At 39.6% G+C, this 25,000-nt stretch overlaps 1 protein-coding gene and 2 long non-coding RNA genes across 16 annotated transcripts in view; 2 read left to right on the top strand and 1 right to left on the bottom strand.

Moving 5' to 3' along the window:
* LOC114546579 (CAP-Gly domain-containing linker protein 4) overlaps positions 1-25,000 on the top strand; it is a 92,453-nt gene that overhangs the window by 43,548 nt on the left and 23,905 nt on the right. The window lies entirely within an intron of this gene.
* On the top strand, positions 9,780-13,247 carry LOC114546583 (uncharacterized). Its single transcript, XR_003691069.1, has 3 exons — positions 9,780-9,957; positions 12,798-12,874; positions 13,164-13,247. It is a non-coding gene; the product is annotated as an uncharacterized LOC114546583 (long non-coding RNA).
* On the bottom strand, positions 20,246-23,514 carry LOC114546581 (uncharacterized). The gene is made up of 3 exons (XR_003691067.1): positions 23,427-23,514; positions 20,710-20,753; positions 20,246-20,435 (listed from the first exon to the last, which is right to left on the bottom strand). It is a non-coding gene; the product is annotated as an uncharacterized LOC114546581 (long non-coding RNA).

The raw sequence follows: 25,000 nt of genomic DNA, 5'->3' as shown, positions 1-25,000 counted from the left end.
TGGAACACATAGCAGGCTGCCTGTGTACGGGAGCTGTCAGGAGGCTGTCATGTTAGCCAGCTCTGCTCAGCATACACACTGTCTTATGAATTTATGAGCTTGAAGATGAAAAATCTCTGTAAAAGTATGTGTGTAATTCTGTCTGTGCATATACCTTTGATTTGCATGCACAGCTTTGATTGCATGTTGCATAAATGTAACACTGCAAAAAAAATTAATATGGGCAATGATGCAAAATAATCTGTACAATTTTGTATAATTTATTTAGTTAAATTATGTGCAGGATCCTGTTTTTAAATGACGTGGATAAAAGTTATCCAGATTAGGATGTTGACGCTTTGACATGAGTCTGGATTTTCTTTGATTCTTCGAAGCGGTCTTAATTTATGCCTGGAACTGTCGTCAGAGCAACAAGTCCTTAAGCCCAAACCTGCCAGGGCAGGCTTACCGACAGCTGGATCATAACCGAGACAGATAAACCACATACATTTTCACTTTTTCTCACTTTCTTGGATTCATAACGAAATAGTGTTGACAGAATGATGATGATTTTAGATGAGAACATGCAAGTTATTGTTAACTCACGCAATTAATTGTCAATGAAAACGTACCTATTCTGATTTATGATAAAATTAAATAAAATGAAAATCAAATAAAAATAAATGACCAAAGCAAAAAAATAATTTTAAACTGTCAGCAAATAGGCATAAACTAAACTAAAATATGTTGAAAACATTAATGAAGTCAGAACAAACATTTAATTGGACATTAAAATAGGAATTATTCATTTGAACGCTAAAATGTATTAAATGATTAACTGCAGGACCCACTTTGCAGAAAATGTTTCATGCAATTAATGCTGCTTTTAAGAAACATTAGTAAGGAATCATTTTCATAACAGGCTTATGATTATCTCTTAAAATGTCGCATTCATCTGTGGAAGAACCTCACACATCACGCACCAACTGTTATGATGTCATCATGGCAGCCTGTGCTGATTGCTGTGGGCGTGGCTCAGCTGGCAGGTGGCTCCAGGTGAAGCTCATTCCCTCATCACCCTCCTGCAGTACTTAAGGCTGGCTCTGTGATCCCCTCGTCACCAGATCGTACGGTCTACAAGCGTGGTATAGTGGCAATCCTAGTTCCCTGTGTTCTTGCTTGTGTGGTTAACTTAGTTTTCGGTTTGTCTCAGGTTGCAGCCTGCCTTGCTCGTTCGTTTGCCGGCCTGCGTGCCTGCCTGCTTGCTCCTCGCACCTGCCCTTCTCTCTATGTGGATTGGACTCAATTGTTTGGACTCTGGAGGAGGCCTACCACATGGTCACCCCCACCACGTCACGGGGCACGCTCTGGAGAGCACATAGCACCCACCACTCACCACCGGATTCCCTCGACACAACTTCCCCTCTTTTGCCAGCCGCACATTTATTGTATATATTTCACGCATTAAAACATTTACCTTTTACGTTTTGTGTTGGCCGTCTGCTTTTGGGTCCCTCCTCCTGTGTCGTTCCATAACAGAACGATCTGGCGACGAGTGGATCACAGAGCCAGCCTTAAGTACTGCAGGAGGGTGATGAGGGAATGAGCTTCACCTGGAGCCACCTGCCAGCTGAACCACGCCCACAGCAATAAACCAGTAACAATGAAGGAACACACGTAAAATGAGATTATGAATGAATCTATTGCCTTAGTGCAGGCTGGGACGGTTCTCAACACACCTAGGGTGTTTCTCAATACCAATAATGCAAACTACGGACTTGTGTTCTTGGGGAGAACGTTCTTGCTGGTTGTTCTTGGAAGAATTAACTCGCAAGTTCACAAGTTGAGAAAACGCTGTTAACAGTTTGAGACGATGCGTTCTTCCTGTTATTGCTCAACACCCCCAGCACAGAGGCTACCTGCAAGGCTCCAAAATACCAGCTAGAAATAAAAACCACAACAATATAACCACTTTGTATTAAAACAATCTCTGGACAAGAAAACCTCATAATGTTACAACTATTGCAATAATATTGAAAAATAAAGCTAATTGAGCTTTAATTTTATTGTTTATGGTTTAGCTCAAACACCCCTTACTTATTCAAAAGAGTGGAATGTGATCCCTACTATTATTAGCATATAAGTTTAAGTAAGTTTAAATTAAACAAATAAATAGGCATATGCACTGGTGTGTCCTATGTGTTCCTATTAGTGTTATGTGGAATTATCATTTCTATATTATTGTAGTGCATGAGCCCAGGGAGATGGAAATTAGAAATTCAAATTATAAAGGTTGGTGTCTCCCTTTTAGTCTACATAACATGCCTTGGCAGGTTACCACTTTATGTACAACTGTTCATTTATCATAAAGACTGAAACTCAACTTCTAATAAATCAGAAAACAAATACATCGAAAAGAAACGCGTGTATCTCATAGACTAATAATATACAGTCTATCTGGTATAGGTAGCTCTCCTGTGTGTGTGTGTGTGTGTGTGTGTGTGTGTGTGCGTGTGTGTGCGTGTGTGTGTGCTTGTTGAGTTTAACTCCGAAAAGACAGTTAACCACGTGTTGTGATATTTACACAAACGATCCAAAACGGCGAAATAAATTTACGGAACCGGTCTAAAAGACCTCCGGGGTCCTACAGCGGGATCTCGAGTGTGACTGTCCGAGCGCCGAGCAAGCGGCCCCGGCAGGCGTAAGCTGGCGGCCGCGTCATTTTATGGAGCTCCAAAAACTCCGAAAACTTTGGAGCAAATTGTCAATTCGGCAGAGATTTTCGCAAGACTGCCTATATTAGAAATATAAACCGTTCATTTCTCGCCTAAAATGTTCTCAGAAGTGAATTTAGTGATGAATAAGATGGGGAAATTGTTAAAATTGTCCCGTTTTTGGGCTGTCTATGTACTGGAAATCCAACCATCACTGAATGCCGAAATGAATGTTGTGATACAGGTGCTGCAAAGTTCATACAAGTTACCAACCGATGTATCCTCGGTAAATGGGCGTGTCAAGAATATATCCGGGAATTTTAACTGTTCTTGGCGAAATGCGAACTTGTGTATTGGGCAAGGGGGTAAGCTTCGCTTCAGAACTCGAGCCATCATGGCGCCATTTTGTTGCTAACTGGCCATCACCTCCTGTTAGCATTCCGCTGACCGCCATTTTTTTTTTACGTCACTTGACTGCGAATAACTTCACATCTGAAGCGTTTAAAGACTCTATTTGTCCGTTGTTTAGTTCCAAAGAAACACGAAAATGTATAAAAGGCTCCATTACCTTGTACCTCACGTTATGGCTCCGTAGCAGACGTTTTTGTAAAAATAGGCTAACGATTGTGTCATAACCAAGTGACTTACTGTCGCATAGTAGAGGAATTACCGTATAGTACAGGAGAAGCTCGCAGGCAGTTTCGACTTACAAGAGATGTTTAGGTTTAATTACTAATGTTAACTAGCGAGTTAGTGATCAATAATTAGCCTGTGCCCATGTTATCTCCTTACATACACCTACAGTCTCCGTATCTGTAAGATTGGGAATGATTGAGATTTCTCTTGGCACAGCAACCAGAAGACTTACAACTTTCAGACACGTTGCTCACGTCACATTCTCTCAGTTGGAGGCTGCGCAGTAAAGCTGGCCATCACCGGAAAAGTGCTTCTAATAGCCTTCACTGGTCTCCGTCCAGAGCAACGGGGTCTATTGGTCCATTATATACTGTCTATGGTATTGGGACAGTACTTTGGCAACACGAGATGACGTTTCACAGGGACACAAGAACACAAGTCAATAGAAGAACACAGATTGGGAAACGCCCTTACTCTTACATAAGCACAATCACATGATCAGCACTCTGCCAGTCACTGCTCATGGTTCCAACTCTCCACTAATTATGCCTTCATTTCAAAATAAGAGCGCATTGTTACCCAAGATAACTTCATCCAGGATTTAAAAGTCAAAAAAAAAAAAAAAAAAAGAATTAAATTCACTAAATGAGAATGATCAGGATTAGTTTAGCCTGATATATGCTTGTTAGTCTGAATTAGTTAAGCTTTATTGAAGAACAGAGCCCTGGGCACTGACATATACATATGTGCATGTTATGACATTCACCATTTAAAAAGTTACCAGTTTTGTGGAGTTAGATTCACCGACCTGTCTGATGGACAATTTTTCAGCTCCTATAGTTTTTTCTGTAAAAGTTCTCATCTAATCAGCCTTCAGTCTGGACTGATTTAACATTGGAGCCCTGTCCTTAATCAAGCTCTCATCATGTTTCCTGCTATCCATGAAGAGCCGAGCATGTGGGCAGCCTCTCAAGGACTGTCTGGAAGTTCTGCAACATCTTCCAGCCTTTTTAAATAAAACAATTATTCTGGGGGGCTCGGAGGATAAAGGGCGGATATTATAATGTCACAGAAGACGTTTCTGTAAGAAACCTTCGCCACCGTGGTGCTCTGCAGATCAATGAAGCTCAAATAGAGGCCAGAGTTCTGCAGTTAAATATTCTAAAACGTTAAGGTCAGATTTTCAGTACATCAACCTCCGAAGACACAGAAATCATTACTGTATATTCTGTTACAGAACTGCTTGGCTAAAAACAAACCAATCAAAAGATTCTGTCAACTGCAATCTTATTTTTAGCAACATCTTTGGTGCCAATTGCTTTGGTGTATTTCTCAGATCATCATCTGTCATTTCCTCGGTTTTCCGAGTTTATGTAGTCTTGGCCTTGGTGGCTGCTAACAACCTAGTTTAAAAAAAATGTATTCTACACAAAATGTTACTGCTGCTAAGGTATGTTCAATCTCTTCCTGTGCATCTGTTTAACAAGAAAGACCAACAGTACAAGATACCAGGGTGTTTTTAGGGAAGAAAATGTGAAAAAGATTTCACAAAATGCATGGTTATAGTGCAATCTGCAATAGAGGGGTGAACCATATTTCAAAATGTCCATGATTTGAAATCTGTAATCTTCACTTGCTTACATACAAACATTTTTAGTAGTGATGCATTGAAAACTGTACATGTATTTTCTTTACTTGTGGTTACAAACATTGAAATTGTTTTGCACCTATGCCATCCAACTTTATAATTACAGTTTATCATGTACACATTACCAGCTGGTCAGTAAATTACATTTTCACTGCATACTAACAAAAAACAAGGTGGAAAATCACATCATAGTAGAAGGTCATGTATTTTATTTTGTACAAAAGAGAGTATAATTATGTTTACATCTCCAAATATAGCTGATGTCATTCCTCAGTGAGGACAGAAACACCTGCAGTATGTCCTCTTGTTTTTCTTCCCACTCGCTCCCTGTGACATCCTTCCACATTAATCACATGTCCTTCCTCTCACCTCCTCTTCTGACCCATCCGGTTCAACATTTGCTCAGCTAATAAGCATAGCATTTCAGCTGAAAGCATTGTTTCTCTTGATTTACTGCACACCATGGCGGCTCTCCAAATTAGAATGTTTATTTATGGCCATCAATATTTAATTGAGTTTACTCTAATCTTGCGTTAGTGGGTTCAGAAGTCTCTGCATGGCTGTTTAAATATTAAAATTAATTGGGGCGGAGATACTGTAAAGAGGCTTGGCTTAATTGTTCTGGGAGAACAGGTAGCTTCTGAAGCCTCGATATCCAGAAGGCACCACACACACACACACACACACACACAGTGTGTTTTACCAGATGAGTTCTTTGAGGATTCACGGTCCACAGTTGAGTCGTTGTGAAAAGTATTTACAAAGTTTGTTCATTCAGCTGTAGCACAAGCTAACAGGGTTAACAATAACATAGTTGATCATTTAAGTTATGATAAAACATGGGGACACACGTCATGCATGTAGTGAGTTATCACATGCATGTATTAGGTAAAATGCAAGCCTACTTTTAAATGCATTAAAGTTATTATACATAACGTGAAATAACCGATAACAAGATAGAAAAGTTATGCTCATTACCGTTTTAAAAGCGGCAAAATATGGAGGAAGGAAATGGTTCCTTCCTGAGGGACTAAACTTTAAAGCTCCAATGTGTAGGAATTTCTCCCGTCTAGCATTGAGACCATATATTGCAATCAACTCTCTCGCACCACGCGATTCAAAGTATGTGTTACAGCTACGGTAGCCTTCACGCTATAAAAAGCCGGTCTCTTGCTCTTCACTATCCTTTTTCTTTTTCTGGGCGAAGAAAAAGAATCCTGTTCCTGAAATTTGGATTTTGAATATGTGTGGTCCTCCACGTTTCCTTCTTCAAACTCGCCGGGGCCGGGAAGCTACGATACCCATTAGCAGCATTTTAGAGTTTATCATTGTGACAGCGAAAACGCGAAAGGCGGAGCAGTATGTCCTGTATGTCCCTTACCGGCTAACGTATTTCAAGATGGCGCACAAATATGGTTGCTACCCCAGTTCATGTGAATGCAAATGTAACATTTCAAGCCAAATGAATACTTGGAATTGATGGTGGAGTTAAATATTCATGAAAAGGACAAGTTTATGAACGGGCAACACAGATTTTGATAATGAACAACTAAACACATTACACACCTTTAACTAAAATGTGGGTACAGCTTGCTTTCTGTGGCTTGGTACAGTATATTCAAGAACAGATGAAGAAAGAGAGACCAAATGATTGTAGCAAATTCAAACATTTCAAGTATCGGCGTTGTAATCTTTAGAATGAACGTTTATGTTATGGCAGGTGTATTGGTCAGGACCTCCATACAACCTGCACATAACCCTCTAGTAAAACCACAAATCTTGTTTTTGTACGAATTAAACAAACAAGATTTAATTTATGAGCTTTAGGTGCTGGTAGGTGGATTTTGTTACATTTAGGACAGAGACATGCTAGCTGTTTCCAACTCCAGTCTTTGTGCAATGTTAAGCTAACCAGCTGCTGGCTCTAGCTCCATAGTAAGTGCACCAATATGAGAGTGGTATCAATCATCTCATCTAACTCCCGGTAAGAAGGTGAATAAGAGTTTTCCCCAAAATGTCAAACTATTCCTTTAATGTATGTGCCTGAGAAATTGTGTCATTAAGTGTTTCTTCTAATTGTTTTTTGTAATATTTGGTTTAATTTGAATTATTTGGATTTGATTAAATACCCTGCCTCGATTTAGTGTGGCTAAGTTTGACTGACTGTGTTTCAGTTTGGTTGTCTTCGAGTCTTTGGTTATGATTAAGTTTGGTTTGGTTGGCTGAGGTATGAAAACAGGTCTGGAAAGCAGCAGAGAGCCCATGTTAGGCCTCAGGTTATGCTGTTGAGGTGATTTAAATAACACTGTCTGTCTCTCATTTCATTAATACACTCCCTCTCTCACAGAGCCTCGGGGCATACAGCTAGAGCAGCGACTGAATGAAATTCTGTTTTTCAAAATGAGCAGCATACTCCAAAGCGATGGTAATCTCAGATGTAGAAATTGGAAAAGTCAGCACAGCAAATGCATCAGCAGCTTTCCTCCAGACAAACATGCAATATTGATTCTCTTTTGCAACAGGTCATATTTTATGCATTTGTTTTTAAGATTTTGATATTGTGCTCCAGTGCTCTTCATGTTTGGAAGAGAGGACTTTTGCTTGTAAATTAACACTAATGATGACTGAAGCAGATGTGCACTCACTGCCTGGGGCCCGTTTCAGGAAGCAGGTTTAACAAACTCTAACCCTGAAGAGTCTAAAGAGTCTAACCCTGAACTCTGAGTTGGTTAACCCTGAGATGGGAAACTCTGAGTTTTTGGTTCCAGAACAGCTGATTATAGTTGGTTCAATTAAGTAAGTTGACTCATATAGTAAAGCGCGTTCACCACCACAATGAAAAGGCAGCATGAATGGAGCCATGATACTACGATTCACCATGGCAACAACCAAAAACAAATCGGTCGGCATACTTTATCCCTCTGGAACTGGAACTACTCATGCGCACTATACAGCGAGTTTGAATATTTTGTTAAAAAAAGCAACAAGGCTGCTGCTGCAAAAAAGCGAAAATTGGTGTGGGAGAAAATTGCTGCTCGAGTCAATGCGTAAGCTCTAATATAGTGTATTTATTTCATATTTAATCACAGGTAACCTATAATATTACTGGTGAAAACTGGAATGGTAGTACACCTATAATTTCATTTAGGTTCAATCCTGTGAGCGAAAAAGTAAGCTACTACAAATCTCATGCGGAGGTTGCAGCACCATGTCATTAACAGAATTGTAATTTATAATAATTTAATTCTTTTTAATGGCTCTCACTGGTTTGTGTCCAGGGAACACTACAAAAATTATTAAAAAAGGTTTCAGAGCGAGGCACACTTTTCTGACAGTTCTGCATTTGCAAAAAACATAATGCGACACAAAGAATGTGCTGGGATGTAAAAGCATGTCCACGATGGGTGACGTTGGTGATATGAGGACGGATAAGGTTATCTACATATCTGATGGACTGTGAAGAAAAACAATACCTCTCAAATAAGTAGTTATCTGGAAATTAAAATACATCTAGTCAGGCCTCAAAATCATCTCCCGACGTATGTTTAACTCCCTGCAAAGTAATACAGTTTCTTCATCAACGGGATTGTCGACAAAAGGACATGCCATGTTTGAGAAAAAAACTTTTTTTGAACATAGTTAATAAACCAACACTGTTTTTTATTCATGCAGATGACAACACTGCACGAAAATGCGCCTGATACAAACTGAATGACTGAATGACTGAATGAGGGAATGAAAGAGAGCTGTGTCAGAGGGAGAAGACTGAGAGAAACTCGAGGTTTATTGAAGAAAACCTGATCCCGACCAGGTTAGGCTCACAGACTCAGTTACCATAGTAACTGACTCTGAGGTTAAGTTAGCTCTCTTTCTGAAATGGACTGGAGTTACTCCTCCTTCTCAGGTTTAAATAACCTCCCTTTCTGAAACAAAAAACCCAGAGTTTCCCTCATCTCAGGGTTAACAAACTCAGAGTTTTCACTAAACCTGCTTTCTGAAACGGGTCACCTGAGAAACCTGGTCACTTACTGTAATTAATCTTAATTGGGTTAGCGTGCGTGCGTGCGTGCATGCATGGGTGCAGGGGTCCGTGCATGGGTGGACTGCTGCCTGCAAATGACTGGTGTTTCCCAGGTTCCAATCTGACCCTACAGTGTGCGTCGGTGTGCACGCATTACTTCTCCTTGCACCAGCCATTAGTATAGAGCTTGCTTTCCTCAGCCGTCTCGGGAAACAATAACTTTTGTTTGCTCCCATCTGCATTTTCCTCCTGTAGTTAAGATTCAAATTTGCAGGAAATCCAGATGCATCAACTGAATTGCACTCAGATACTGTGAAGCAGATTATTTACCATAATGACATACAAGTAAATAACAAATAAACAAAGGCAAGGGGAGAGTGAGCCAGAATAAAATACCCTCTGATAATATTTCTGTTTAAAGCACCAGGGCTAGCAATCATTCTTCTAGCCAATTCAGCTGACAATGAATTGTCAAATGGTGCCGACATCAAGAAGACAGATACCTTCATAAAAACTGCCTTCAGTGCCACATAAACAGCAGCAGGAAATGAACTAGAGTTTGAATTGCAAAGGACTGCGATGCTGTGATGTCTATTATCATTAACCCACTGAGGAGGTGGAGGAGGGTGGATAGATGCACTGCGTCTGACCCCCCCAGAGCCTGGCTCTGAACCGTCCACATGCTTCATGCAAGTATTTTGCATCTCCCCAGACTCGTTTTTGTATGTATATTCAACCCAGTCTCCTACTAAAAATGTAACAGTCTTACAAAATAGCATGGCGAGAAAATGTAAGGTTGTTACATTTATTTAAAGCTTTTTTGCGGCAAAACAGTTAGTTCTCGTATCGCGAGAAATAGCCTACTGTAGATCAGCATACTTCACTGCATGACTTCACTGTAGTCTACTGCCAGAGATTGTGCGATCTATAAACCGTTCTCTTTTAATGGGATCTACCAGGTAAGACAGGAATAGTTAGAAATCATATTTACAACATGTTTGGCTTGACCTAAAATAGTTAATGGAAATTGTGTAATGTGCAATGTACAGTGGTTTTACTAAGACCATCTTTTTTTTTTTACCGACCGGCACCGCGCAGACCCGTTATGAGAATGAATCTGCAATGCCTGACCGGCAAAAAAAAAAAAACAATTTGTCTTGAACCCGAACCCGATTCAACCGAGCGGGCGATCATTCAATGTTGTGAAAATGGGTAAATTAAAGCACCCACTTCAGCAAAAGTTAGCATAACGAGTTGGTTGCTGCAGGCATGCTAGTCTACACGTGTACACATGCACGCACACACACAGTACAATTATGCACATCATATCATGCGTTGTTTCCTATCACTGTGATCTTGAGTAAACTTTGCCATAACAGTTGTAAAACTGTGTCTTAAGGGCGTTTAAAAGCTTTCACTGACAGTCCAGATTTTATACGCAATGCTTTAGCCCATAGTAGGTAAAGTAAGTCAAATTAATTTATGAAGCACAACTTTTAACATAGCTTCACATAGCTTCACTAAATAAAGTGAAAGCTGTGCCTAAAGTTATGGCCTATAGTTCATCATGCAGTATTGGCTACTGACAGCCAGGCGTTCTGACAGAGAAGCTGCACCCTCTTGTGTGTGTGTGTAAAGAGAGGAAGAGAAGGTGGAGATCTGTATAAGATGTAGCTTATGATATATAATAAATGTTGTGCATGTGAATAATAAGTAAATTAATATTATAAGTAAATTGGTATGGGTGACCATACTGTACTGTGTGCAGCTGAAAAGTGAGTGTTTATGTCTTTTTGTGCTAGTTTCATGTGAGGTTAAACCAAAGCCACCACGAAGCTGCCACAAGTTCCCAGCTGCACCACTGGCGAGAGTCCAGATGAGCTGAAAGCGAGCAGAAGGTGGCTACTGGTGTGGAGAAGTGTACATCTAACACAAAACTGTCCAGCCCTGGCAGCCCATCAACCTCAACTTATATGTAACTTAAGAGAGGGTAACAAAGCAAGAGGACTGTCATCTTCAGCAGTTATCACCTCTCTTACCCCTGAACATCTACAACTTTGACGGCTGGATCCGTATCTACATCCTAGATGGAGAACCATGCTGAGTGCTGCTCCATCATATTCCTCGAATGTATTACTATATTCCCCGGCATTCGAAGGCAAGACCGCAAACCTGGGCAACACACGTTGTCATTTGATCAGCTGAGCTAAGCTGAGCTGAAGGGGCATGTAAATGCTTCTCAACGGTCCAGTTTTGGCTGACTGGTATTCAAGATGACTGACTACAATTTATTGGTAAAGTGCATACTGTGCATGTGTGCCAGACAGCAACTGCACCTGGGCATGGAAATTATAGACAAAATGAGTCCAGAAGACTGCTCATGCCTCCATCCAAAAAAAGCCAAGACCCCAAACAAGACCAAAGTCCTCTAGGTGGTTGTGGTGAGAGACATTTCAGCTACCACCCCTGCAAACCACAGCCATGCCAGTGGGACTGGGCCACAATCAAAACAAAGGGTGTCCTCTAACAGCTGTGACTGCGTAGGCCATTGAAGAGCAGTGACATGCTACATCAGCTTCAACCATTGTGAAGAACCATTCCAACACCTCACATGGACTCACAGTACACACTATTGCCATCTGTTAGACGGAATTGCTGAATCAAAACCCAAAACATCTAGGCTGTGTGAGAGCCTTTTCCCTCACACATCAGGCTCATCAACACGCTGTCAACTCCCACATAAACTGAACTGAAATGCTGAACTCTCTCTGAACAAGTAATCAAATCTCTGCATGGGCTCTACATGCTGCTGTTACTATGCACCCCAGACCTTTTAAATGTATTTTCTAAACTGTATTGTATGTCCCAAACTCCCCCACACACACACACACACACACACACACACACACACACACACACACACACACACACACACACACACACACTCACCCCACACATACACACACAGGTGCACCCCCCACCACATCGCACAACCCTCCACACACACTGTCTGTGTCATCTTTGCCTTAAGTTTTACCTCAGTTTTGTGTTCAAATAAGTCCTGACGTCCTGTATATGTTAATAAACGACATTGACGCCAAAGATTTCTCCTGACTCCATGTGATCATTACAATATCAAAAACAGTTTGAGAATGATGAAATTGGAAGCAGAACTATTTCTGCCTCCAATTTCAGATTGTAATATTGTGTAGCTTAGTAAAGTACCAAACTGATATGTAAATGAGGCTTGGTACCCTCTGTACAGCGATACAGACTATATGCATTACACATAGTCCTGTATTATATGCATGAATTATGTATTGTATGCATTAATATACCATTAAGGGAAAAACAACCTACACCAGGGGTGTTAAACTCATATTAAGCAGATGTGGTTAAAGATTTGTTGGAATTAGACCTATTATTATTATTATTATATATATACATGCATTAATATATGTATTGTATGCATTAATATTGGAAAAATAGTTAAACAGCTAGATTTATTGGAAGGAGACCTCATGGGGGCCGACATTGTCCTGGTCGTTATCATTTTTCTGCATGGTAACAGAGTGTAGTTTGATGATACTTTACTATACCCACTTAAGAGCAAACAAGTACAAATCATGTATTTTGTTTCTCTCTTGAAATATCCTACTTCCATGTCAGGTATTTTGGCCTCTTCCTTCCTGAGGATGGTTTGTAGTGCTTGACCCTTTACACTTCCTCTCTGCTCTGTTTATCCATCATCCACTGTAACACTTACTATTTTTGCATTTGAAACTTGAAAATCTTGCAGAAATGTCAGAAGTCGTGGACTTTGAGGAGGCAATTAAGGCTGGCCAGCGGCTAATAGAAGAGTTTGAGGCAGCTGCTGTGAGTATGGACAGAGACTTTGTAATGAGGAGACACAGCACTTAAAGAATCCTCCATAGAAATGCATGGGGTTAGTTTGTAACACCAATATGGCAGTAATTCACACATATCCCGTCCCTTCCTGTAAAACTCCCCATTCACTTGAATAGGAAAATAACTGCCCAATAACTGACTAGGTGGCCCTTGAGAGGGGGGACTTGCCTGTAAGGACTTTTGTATGGATTTCTTTGTACTTTGTTTAAGTTTGTATTTCTAAGTAAAGTTGTTAACGGCAAGTTATTGTCTTTAGAGAAAACAAGAAAAAGAGGGGACATCCTCTCCATCTGCTGTGCCAGTGGAATGGCAGACAAGGGACAGTGGTGGGGACAGGATTTTTAAAAGACCAGGTCAACCCCCAAGGTCTCAAATTCCTTCCAAAAAAGGTAAGTATTGTGAATCTGAATATCCCTGTGAGGACAGTAGACAAGAAACTAAACTTCTAATAACTATTAACTATGAGTCACCCTGTTTCTTTTTTTTTTTTGTAATGCTGTAAGTTATTGCCAATTGTGTGAGAGCATATCTTTTATTACAGCCACCATACCCATTGCTGAACATGCAACAGTGGCTTTTGAAGTCATAGGTACAGTATGCTCTTCCTTTGGCGATATTTTGGGGGTTGTTTGGTTTGTGTTCTTATATTGTTTCTTTGCATTTTAATGGATCTGTCTTTTAATGGGATATATGTTCTTTGTGATAAGACACTGATATGCAGGCATACAATGAGGAAGATTTCCCTGAAAAAGATCCTTCAAGGGCAATCAGCTGGGGTGAGAGGCAAGCTGCAAGCTCAGAGAGATGGAGCTCAATCAGAGAGTCTTTGGTTAGAGCTATGATGTCCTCTGAGCTTGTCGGTGAACCTATCTGCGACAGCTGTAAAATCAAGCCAGCAGTGATCCGCTGTAAAGCGTGTCTGCCGAAGCAATTCCTCTGTGCACACTGTGATGTTGAGGTCCATGCCCATCATGTGCTGCATGACAGAGAGGCTTTGTTTGAGGGATTTTATCAACCAGTGTCCCCAAACACTATCGTGGCTGAAGTTGATCAGTCATTTATCTTCAAGGAAGCAGGTAGTCATATATCTTTCACAATTTATTTAATTTCATTGTGACAAATGAGCTGAAGCGGAAGTTTGTACTCCCAGATCATAATATAATCTTTTACATTAATTTTTTTTCTTGGTTAGTTCGATTTGTACCAGTCAGCCTACCGAAGATATGTGGCTGCTCTCCAAGCTTGGTTACCATTAAACCAGCTAAAGGAGCTATCCTGGTTGGATTGAATGGTGAGATAAATATGTTGTTATTAAAATAAACATCAGACCATCATATTCATATTGTATTCACTTATATTTTCTTCATTATTATTTTCAGGACGATATAGTCTTTCCATTCCATGCCTGACGTGTGGTGCATGCCAAAAAACCTGGACGGCTGGACTGGACGACCTGGTCAAGTGTGGTTACTGGCCTGCAACAGTAAACTACCACACTGTGTACCAGGTTGACCTTTTCCAGTCTTTCGAACATCTGAAGCTGCTTGCACCGGGGCTCTCACGTCAGGCATTCATTGGAATGTTGGAGGAGAGGAGCAGAGCCTGTGGGAGAGTAAATATATATATTTACTCGCATATATATATATATATTTTTTTTTTTACAAAAATACAAAGAAGTTCAGTGAAGTTCGGCATGTATCATGAAATGCACAATGTTTGTTTTGTCATTGCCATCTAGCCAAGCAACATATGTGGGGATGCCTTCCAGCGGGCATACATAGAGTGGTCCCATGCCAAATTTGAGGTGGAGAGAGCCATGGGCATTAGTCCTTTTACCTGCCTTGCTTGTGTGCCACAAATGCATGCGGTTTCTGTGGATGGCAACCGCAAGCATTATAGATTCAGAAGTGCCACAGGGTATTACATATGTCTTTGAAGCATTAACTGAAGATATTCATGTATAGTTTGTGCTGCATTTTAAGGACTTTTATTGACATACATCATATCTAAAGATCCACAGAAGGGCTATTTGATGGTGCATTGTTTGCAAACAGCGACGATGTGGCAAATTTTGTGCATTACGTTCAAAATGCTACAAAGCATGTAAGTTTAACATTAGCTACACTAAAGTCATATACAGGTGCATCTCAGAAAATTATAATATCATGGAAAGTTCCATTGCTCTGCCATCCTCAAATCAACATATCTGTATTATCATTTTATTCACATATTCTTTTATCTAATCTGATCTGATCTGTAAACCCGTATCATCAATTATCATTCATTATTTTATATTAATAGGCATCAGGTAAAGGTATGTGTGGCTCCAGTCAGTGGACAGCGGCTAAAGAGACCTGCAGGGCATCTCGTCAAAAATTGACGAGGAGGGATTGAGATAGCGGTGTGCAGGCATGGAGTCCTTCTCAAGGCATTAAATATGTTCAGAGGAGAGATTTTTTGCCTATCCTATGTACCTTCAAAAAGAGCTGTCTACCCTAAGTCCAGCCTTTTTCTGCATGGATGTGGCCTGCAGATACTTCCCCTACCTTGAGAAAGTTGCCACCCAGTGTCCGGAGCTGCAGGTTAGAATGATGTAAAAAAAAAATTTAATTTAAACAAATCCATTTCCTCCACTTCTGAAGGTGACATCATGCCATGAGTTGTTGATTGTTTTGCATCTCAAAAGTATTCTTCTAACTGTTGTGACTGCAAGACACAACTTACTTTAGCACATTCATTGTAATGCATTTCAGGCATGTCTGTTTTTTTCACATCATAGACCCTGCAGACTATCGTCCACTCCTCTCAGTGATGCATGCCAAAGCCCATACATGGACGTGTGAGGTTAGCGTGTAATTTTGTGCATGAATTTCTACTTCCATTTGTGCTTGGGTATGACTGGTTATAATTGTCTTGTAATTGCGTGTGTGAAAGTTGAGCATATTTGTGAATTGCAGTTGAAATGGGAGGGCGGACCCAAGAAGGGGCAGGTAACACAATAGGAGAGGAGGTGGAACAGGTAAAACTTTTAAATATTGGGCTGACTGCATTAATCTTTCAACCTTCATCATCACACTATCACTAACTGTTTACTAACTGTTTACGATTTAGGTCAACAGCTTCTTGTCCAGGGCTGCCATGTCAACTAAGTACATGTCGAAAGGAGGTAAAAAAAAATAACAATCCTGTGTGTTTGCATGGGGGCATTTATTTCTGCCATGATTAAACAAACTAGCAATTGCTTTTCTACACAGCACGATGAGACATGATTACTATGTTGACAATATCCTGGAACCAAAGGAAAATGGCAAACTTGCAAAGGACATTAGTCCAAAGATACGTGAAGGTATATTTTTCCACCCTGTGACATTGCCACACATTCCTGAAAAGCAGTGGACTAATTCCCATGACATACAAAACATATTAAGTGGGAACCCAGATTGTGGATATTCTCTCTACGTTTTTGTTGCTTTTGAAGACGCTGAGTAGACTGGACCAGGAAAAAAAGAAGCTGGACTTGCTGTGTGCAGAGCTCGGTGTGGACGACATCAAACTCCAGCAATGGATTGTTGATGTCCAGCACTGGCCATATGGTAGTACTTAAGTTTTTTAAAACATAAACAGAAACTTTTTAATTTTATGTATTTTTATGTAACATGTCATCATTTAAACAAAAATTTCCCAGCTACCACTGTCTTGGAGGAAGAGTCGGTGGAAGGAAAAATCGAGGGCTGTACCTCAGCATTCGCCAACGAAAAGCAAAATCTCTACAGACAGACTGGTTTGACTTTTAACACCTTAATATTTTTAACGCTTCAGGACATCTTTTCATCATGTGATTTGAGGTGCTCTAGATTGTCCACATTCAGTGTATTCAAGCAAAACATGAAACTCAAATCTGCAAAAATGTGATGTTGAGCTTCATGGCCATCATTTGCTGCTTAACAGAGATGCCATGTTTGAAGGCTTCTATCACCTAGTGTCCACAACTTTTGCTGTTACTCACTTGCACTAAACTCTGTTTTTACGTTTTGATTACAGTCCTGGAGTAATTTTATCAGATAAAATCCAGAAATACACTGACAAAACATCACTGCATATTCTAATTTTTTCCTCTTAGACACCAACAAAAGGAGACATGCCATCCGTAAAAAAATTGTTCAAGAGAAAAAGCATTTACAGAATGCCATGGATCAGCTGGACGAAGCACTGAAAATACAGTTACCACCTCTTGACGAGTTGCTTATAACTGACAATTTTGTCTGGCCCTGGGAAAGCCTTTACTCAAGTATGTTAATAACCTCTGGATTTAACTATAAATAGAAGTTTATGTTGATTACATTTTCAATGAAGCAATAGCAAATCATACTTTTATGACTATCGCTACTGTGTTGTGTAGTGTAAAATTAAGAACAGTGCTGAGAAGGACTGAAATTCCTTAATTACATGATCCACTTACATGTATGAAGTAAGAAAGTTGTAATATCATGGAGCAAACACTGAAATGAATATGTGCTTGTGTGACAGTATGTAAACAATGTTTAGTAAAACAATGTCTTAACCAGAGAAAGTGGTTGCAAACTTGCATGTTCATGAGCAAAGTACTGTTTGAAATATGAAACGTGATATTATGGTAACATACTACCATTGTCATTAAACAATACATTAAAACACACTAAATACATTAATTTGACACCATGTTTTATTCCATGAACTACAGACAATGGTGATCTCTCCACCAAAAAAAATGTCTTTGACATAGCCATGCTAGTCCACCGCTTTCAGGAAGAGGTCAACATCATTGTGGATGAGATGCACAGGCACATTACCTCACTCAAAATGCAGCACCACAAGCTAACAGCAATGGTGGAGGTTCAATGTAAGTAAATGTTCACTACTGGAATTCCTACTAATTGTGTATCTCCAAATGTCACAGCATATAAATGAAACCAGCACATTGAGCGCTTTCAAAATACTTTAGCTATGTTAGGTCAATACTTTGTACGTGATGAATAGTCCTGACAGTCATATCTTGTCTTTTCAGGCAGAGAACCAAGTCTTCTCAGCATCTTGAAGAGGCGTCTTCAAGAGCTGCAGGACAACATTGCCACAGCCAAAATGTCATACAGTCCTGCTTTCCAGGGAGGCACAACTGTATTGCAGCAGCTGCTGCAGCAGGACAGTGAAACGTCCAACGAACTGGAGATGGAGTCCTCTGATGAACTAGAGATGGAGTCGTCCGACGAGGATTTAATTGAGGACATTTAAAATGCCTTTTTGTGCACTCTGCCCTGTTACATGCCTTTCAAAGCTCCTGTCTGGATGTGTTTCCCTCTTGTTCTTTCTCTTGCTCTCTTTTTTTCTCTCCAGGATTGAGATGATTGCTTTCCACCTGTGTTTGGAGTATTTGAGGTGGCAGTCAATAAAAAGGACTCCTGAGAAGTGGGAGCTAGCTCTTGCTCTGCTCTGCTGGCTGGTTGCCAGTCTTCTTGTCCTTTAAGCTGTGGCTGTTTGGTTATTAAACTGTGGAGTGTTGTGAGGTGGAGGTTGAGGACCTTAGGTAAGTTGGAGTACCCTGTACATCTTGCATGTACTTGATCTTTGTATAGATACACCAGGTTTAGTGGTTGTTGCCGCCTGTGTAATGTTCTCTTTATCTTTTGTAGAGAGCCGGCTAGGTATTAGGTTTGTTTTGTTTGAAGCGCTAACGCTAGTGATGAGCTAGGCCCGTTTTGTTATATTGATTTTATTTGTTTGGCACAACCTCCAGGTCCCATCCTCCACCCTCCTGTTGTGAGCTATTTCCATGTTTTGAATAAAAAACACTTTTACACTGACTCTGCACTGACTCTCTCTACACTCACAAAATTTGGTATGTGCCTGTAACTCCTGAAGATTAACATGTACATGTACACAGCATTAGCCATGCCCAACAGAAAGTGCGGCAATTGGGATTTTGTGTGTTGTGACACATCCTGATCAATTTGTCCTAGATGATTGATCTTATTCTTGATTCATCCTATTCATGTCAGTTGTTGATATACATAATGTCAAGTTGTTGATATGAAATTGCAAAAACATTATTGGATTTGTTGCAATGTGCTGAAAAAGCAATATAATGTCAAAGTTGGTATAAAAGATGTCAAGATGTTGATTTGAAATTGCTAAGAATGTTGTTTTAATGTTCTTAAATAGCGATATTTACATGAAACTTTAAAAAAAAACTTGCCACATAAACAGGAAATGTGTCATAAATTTACCATGCATTGCTTGACATGGATCATAAATCACATGTTAATGATAATATTCACATGCTCAAAATGTATACAATAATATACAAAACTATAATGTAATTTTAAAAATATAGCTGTTTTTGTATTTTGACTACATTTCCCATGACGTGTACCATTAATTTCAATGGTGCTTACAACAATGGCGCTGAAATTTGTAGTTCCCTGAGGCATTTTTTAACAAATTAGGTTTAGGATTGAAAACAGTGCCACAGATGGAAATTGTGCACAGAAATAGTTAGAGCAAGTAGTTACATGTGTCACGACAATGATATACAACTAAAAGAAGCATAATTCCACAAAATATCCAAAAACTTTCAGAGACCATCTGTAACAGGTGAGTTGATGCAAGAGTCAATTATGAAAAATTAGTTGGTGTATCCTATTGTAACCGTATAGTGACTAGAATTAAGCTACATTTGCAATTTTTTTGCTTTTGTTGAACTACCATTTACATTCTTGGTTTACGGTTTGATTATGCTTACAGTTTCTAGAGGGCTTGGCCCATGATCTTTGAACAGATATTTAATTGCTATGACAGTTTTGCTTTTAAGGTTGTACTCCATGTGAACTTTTTTTGCAAGAAAATGCAAATATTTGTTCACATTATCTGGTCATGATAAAAACTGAAACAATCAGTTGTTAGATCAGCTGAGAGGCCGATGTTTTCCAGCATGCCCTGGGTCCGCCTGGGTCTTGTAGTCGGTGAAAAGCAACTGAGCTGCCTGCTCTCATGCTGCGTTCATGCCACCTGGGAATAGAAGGGACCACCCCCGTGATTACGTTGTTTTTCCGACTGGCAGCGTTCATATGGTCGGGACGCGTGTTCTTCTTCTTCTGTTATATTGGCGTTTGGCGTAACAACTTGTTGCATGGCTGCCACCAATGGTTGGCCGTAGCCGAGAGCATCACGTGTGTGAAAACATGGAGGCCACAATAATACAAGATTTCCTTTTATTTTCTTATACGAACATGGAAACAGCACATCGCCAGCTGTTTGTTTGTGTTATCTGCAGGACAACTAAGAGGAAAATACACGGATAATGTGTGTTTTTTTATACATGGGCCTATTTATTTAACTTCCTCTCCAGAATGTAGTTCATGTCATTAGCTGAGCAAAACAGAGACAAGACATAAAGACCAGGTGAAGATAAAGATGACTATTATCATTTATTTTCTTCTTCCTTATTTACACAATATTCTCCACATTGGTCCACGATGACCTCCACCTTTTGCCACTGAAAAAAGAAATAAAAGTATACATGAGTATTATAAGGGGCTTTTTTTTTTTTTTTTTTACAACAATAGGCCTACATCAATAAATAAATAACAAAAGACCTTCAGAACAGGATGATTAACATCTGCCACCACCCCCACCTACCAGGCATTTCTTACAGATAGCATTAATACTAGATACTCTTGTTCACACTGAAAACACTTGTCCTAAATGACGATTCATGTCAAATATGATATTCATGTCAAGATGTTTTTGTAATGTGCTGAAATACTTACCATAAAGGGCAAGGATGCCACTGCATAAATAGCTGTTTCTGCCCCTTACAAAGAATTAAACAAAATAAAAATTATTATTATAATTATAATTATTATTATTATTATTATTATTATTATAAGGGTTATTCTGTACAGATGTAAGCTCAAGACCTGCTTACCACCCTCACTGGAACCCTTCCAATTTGCCTACCGTCAGAACAGGAGCACAGAGGATGCCATCTCTACAGCACTTCACTCTGCACAATGCTGTTCATTGACTTTAGTTCAGCATTCAACACCATCATCCCCTCCAAACTGATCACCAAACTCAGTGAACTGGGCATCAATACCTCCCTCTGTAACTGGATTCTGGACTTCCTAACCAACAGACCTCAGTCTGCTAGGTTAGATAATAACACCTCCTCAACCATCACCCTGAACACCGGCATACCACAGTTATGTGTGCCCCCCCCCCGACAATTGCACTACCCTATCCCACCCAGTGTTATATTTATTTACAAATGTACATACTGTAATTACACTTATACATAGCCATATTCTACTGCTCGTCATACTATTTATCCTGCACATACACTTATTCTTACTACTCTTATAATGTTACTGTTTCTGCAATACAATGGTACTGTTACCACACTGCACATAGCTGTACATACTTTACATATCTGTCTATATGGTTCATACTGAATATCCATATTTATTCAGTTTTTCTTATAATATATATACTGCATAGTATATCTATATTTTACAACCATTATTATGTCAATGCTACTACATTGCCCGTATCTGTACATGTTGTTCATATTACATAGCCATATTTATTCTGCTCTTATAAGGTAGCTGCTAATACACTACACATATTTATTAGGGCTGCAGCTATCGATTATTTTAGTCATCGAATATTCTACGATTATTCCATTGATTAATCGGATAAGAAATACTTAGTAAGAAATACTTGGTAAACAGCAATAGTAAATATTTATTATTGCTGTTTACTAAAAAAGGAAACCTGTCGCTTGTATATATACAAAAGACTGGTTTCTTTTTTAAAAAAGCAACCTTTTTTTATTGCCAAATTCCAAGAACCTTAAAAAGAAATACATTACAATAGTAAATTTTTGGTGGCCCAAATGTTAATATTTTTTACCCAATTCCCTTCTTGCCTCTGGCTCTTTGCACTGGATATGCAAATACACAGCCTAATACACAGTGAGGAGCATAGATATATCTATGGTGAAGAGAAAGAATAAAGAATGCATGCTGGGGGAGGAGCGGTTTGTCTCCGGAAGCAGCTACATTTCCAAAGATTAGAAGCAAACTAATAAAAAGTTACACTACAAACCGACAGCTTTCGTTTTAGCTTGGTAAAACATCGCTATTAGCAGAGTAGCATGCTGCAGGCTAGTTGTGTAAACAATGGTGGACGAGAGCAGCAGGCGTCAACTACCTTGTGTCGTGTTGGCTCCATGGAATGGATGAGTACACTGGATGTTTGTTACAGAGATGTAGCAGCATTCTCTCGCCTGTCTCTTCTCTTAGACCCTCGCTTTTTTTGTCTTCCTTCATTTGTAATATGGGCCGTCAGTCTTGTGTCCGCAGAAGCACACACCTCTTGGTCGCTAGTAATAATCCTCCGTGAGGAGACACAGTGAGCCGTACAACCTTAATTACATTGATTTAACGAAGCTTGAGGCAAAGAATTTTGCTTCAAGATTTTTGTAATCGAATTATTCGAGTTATTCGAAGAATCGTTGCAGCCCTAATATTTATATTTAATTTATATTACTCCAAACCACCTTCTGTAAACCAACTGTACACTGCACTATTATACACTTGTTCTGTCTATACTTGAAAATCACATTGCACTTTTTTTGCACTTCTGGCTAGATGCAAACTGCATTTTGTTGTCTTTGTACTTGTACTCTGCACAATGACAATAAAGTTTAATCTAATCTAATCTAAATACTGCCTCAACGTTAATTAAGTATTAGACAAAGCAAACAAAGTAATTATTGGTGCCATGTGGATACAGAAAAAATCTGTTTACAAGGCCCTCAAAATCACCAGTTTTCCAAGTTTTTTTTCCATATCTAGGGCCTTATATAAAACTAATGGGCATGCAGTACAATCATACCAAGAACATGTCTCGTTCCACCCTACAAAGTTTGGGCCGGTTAAGAATTATACTTTTCAAGATATTAATGCCCAAACATGGCCTCCAAGATGAGGTATTTCTGAGATAGTAAAAATGATACGTTAAGGGTGAAAATATGTATGAAAACATTGGAATTTAATACAAATATTTTACAGGTCTTACTTTTGGGACCTAAATATTAGGTAAACAAACTTTGAGCAAAATCTGAGATGGTCCAGCAACCATTTTCCTGGATTTTGTCTGATTCGACACGGAATGACCCATATGATATTTTACATATCATCTTTTGCATTTTCATGCACTGGTGATTTCTTGGAATTGCATTTCTAGTTATACTTATCGCTTTTATCTAAAGCAACTTACATATGTCAATTATTACAAGGGCCAGTCTCCCCAGATCAACTAGAAGTTAAGTGTCCTGCTTAAAGGCACAACGGTGGCAACTGGAATTGAACCCACAACTTTTTCTGGCTAATGAATGCTAGCATAGTTCCTTAGCCACTATGCTACCCCACTTTAACAGCCTATCTACTGTTAATGCACTTTCATTTCCTCAGATACCAACCTTTTTATGTCTTTCACGAAGGACATTCCCATCAAAAATTTCCTGGTGGCAATAGGAACAGTCTGAAATAAAGATATACTTGAGTGAGTATGTATCCTACTGGAAAGCAAAAAGAATTAAACAGCAGAAAATAAATAAATATGTCCTATGAAGTATTATGCTACAATGTACATGTCAACTGATACTCTGTTCTATTTAGTTAACAAATTTTCAATACATTCCCTACCATTACTTTTCTCCTCTCCTTTTTCTTCCTACTGAGATCTACAGCTGAGGCAGGTAAAGTGGTGACAGTGGCTGGCAGGGTGGGAGTAGGAAGGGTAGGAAGAGGTAGGGTGGGAGTGGTGAGGGGTAGGTAGGGTGGGAGTGGGAAGGGTAGGAAGAGGTAGGGTGGGAGTGGTGAGGGTAGGTAGGGTGGGAGTGGGAAGGGTAGGAGGAGGTAGGGTGGGAGTGGTGAGGGTAGGTAGGGTGGGAGTGGTGAGGGTAGGAGTAGGTAGGATGTGAGTGGTGAGGGTAGGTAGGGTGGGAGTGGTGAGGGTAGGAGTAGGTAGGATGTGAGTGGTGAGGGTAGGAGGAGGTAGGATGTGAGTGGTGAGGGTAGGCAGATTGGAAGTGGTGAGGGTTTGTAAGGTGGGAGTGGTGAGGGGAGACAGGTTGAGGGCAGAGGAAGGCAGGGTGAGAGTAGAAATTGTAGGGGGAGGCAGTGTGGTGATGGTTGGGGGAATCAGGGTGGGAGTCATGAGGGTTGGTGGAGGTAGGGTGAGGGTAGTGGGAGCCAGGGTGGGAGTGCTGGGGTAAGGTGTAAGATAGGTGGATGCAGCAGGCTTAGGCACTATGGAATAAATATAAAATGTAAGTAATCACAGTCTCTTCATTACTGTTATGAAGGGTTATAGTTGAGAAATGTCATGTCACAAATATAAAAACTGTTGACATAAAAATATGCATTACATTCAATATGCATTGTATTCACAGACATAATGAGGCTAGTGTGGGACAGGTTTTAAGTCTTGCAGGCTCAAAACATTTACCTCAATATTCATATTGTACCTCTATTGTAATTGTATGCTATTATTAATTAACTCAATTTATACCGTTATTTGTAATGTTTATATACCATTTTTGTAAAATCAATAAATTTGAGTATTGCGATATTTTACTATACTGTATATACAGACATATATACAGTATATATACTGTATACATTTTCAAAACAATGTTATGCACATGATAATGCCTTTATAATGTCACAGAAATTAGAATATCTCCTTACACACAAAGATAGGTTGAGAGTCTACACAATTACAATTGAACAGGCGTAGTCTGCGAGACTATTCAATTAAAAACAAAGATAAGAGACGGTCTGCGAGTCCGTTCGGGTTTTGACAAAGGTTTGCGAAAAAAAAAATAACTTAGCCTTGTGGTGACGATCACATTGAAAAATATAATAAAGTTTCTGTCATCATGGGTAACGAAACCTCCAAGCCATGTCAAGCCTCAGGACCCATTGTTGGTGAGATGAGCCAAAAATATGGACCGAACTGCTTGAGATGTCTGTCTTTAAATTCTTATAT

Source organism: Perca flavescens, chromosome 20, assembly GCF_004354835.1.
Source record: "Perca flavescens isolate YP-PL-M2 chromosome 20, PFLA_1.0, whole genome shotgun sequence".
Lineage (NCBI taxonomy): Eukaryota > Metazoa > Chordata > Actinopteri > Perciformes > Percidae > Perca > Perca flavescens.
The sequence above is the reverse complement of the archived record's forward strand: the minus strand, read 5'-3'. Positions and strand labels throughout refer to the sequence as shown.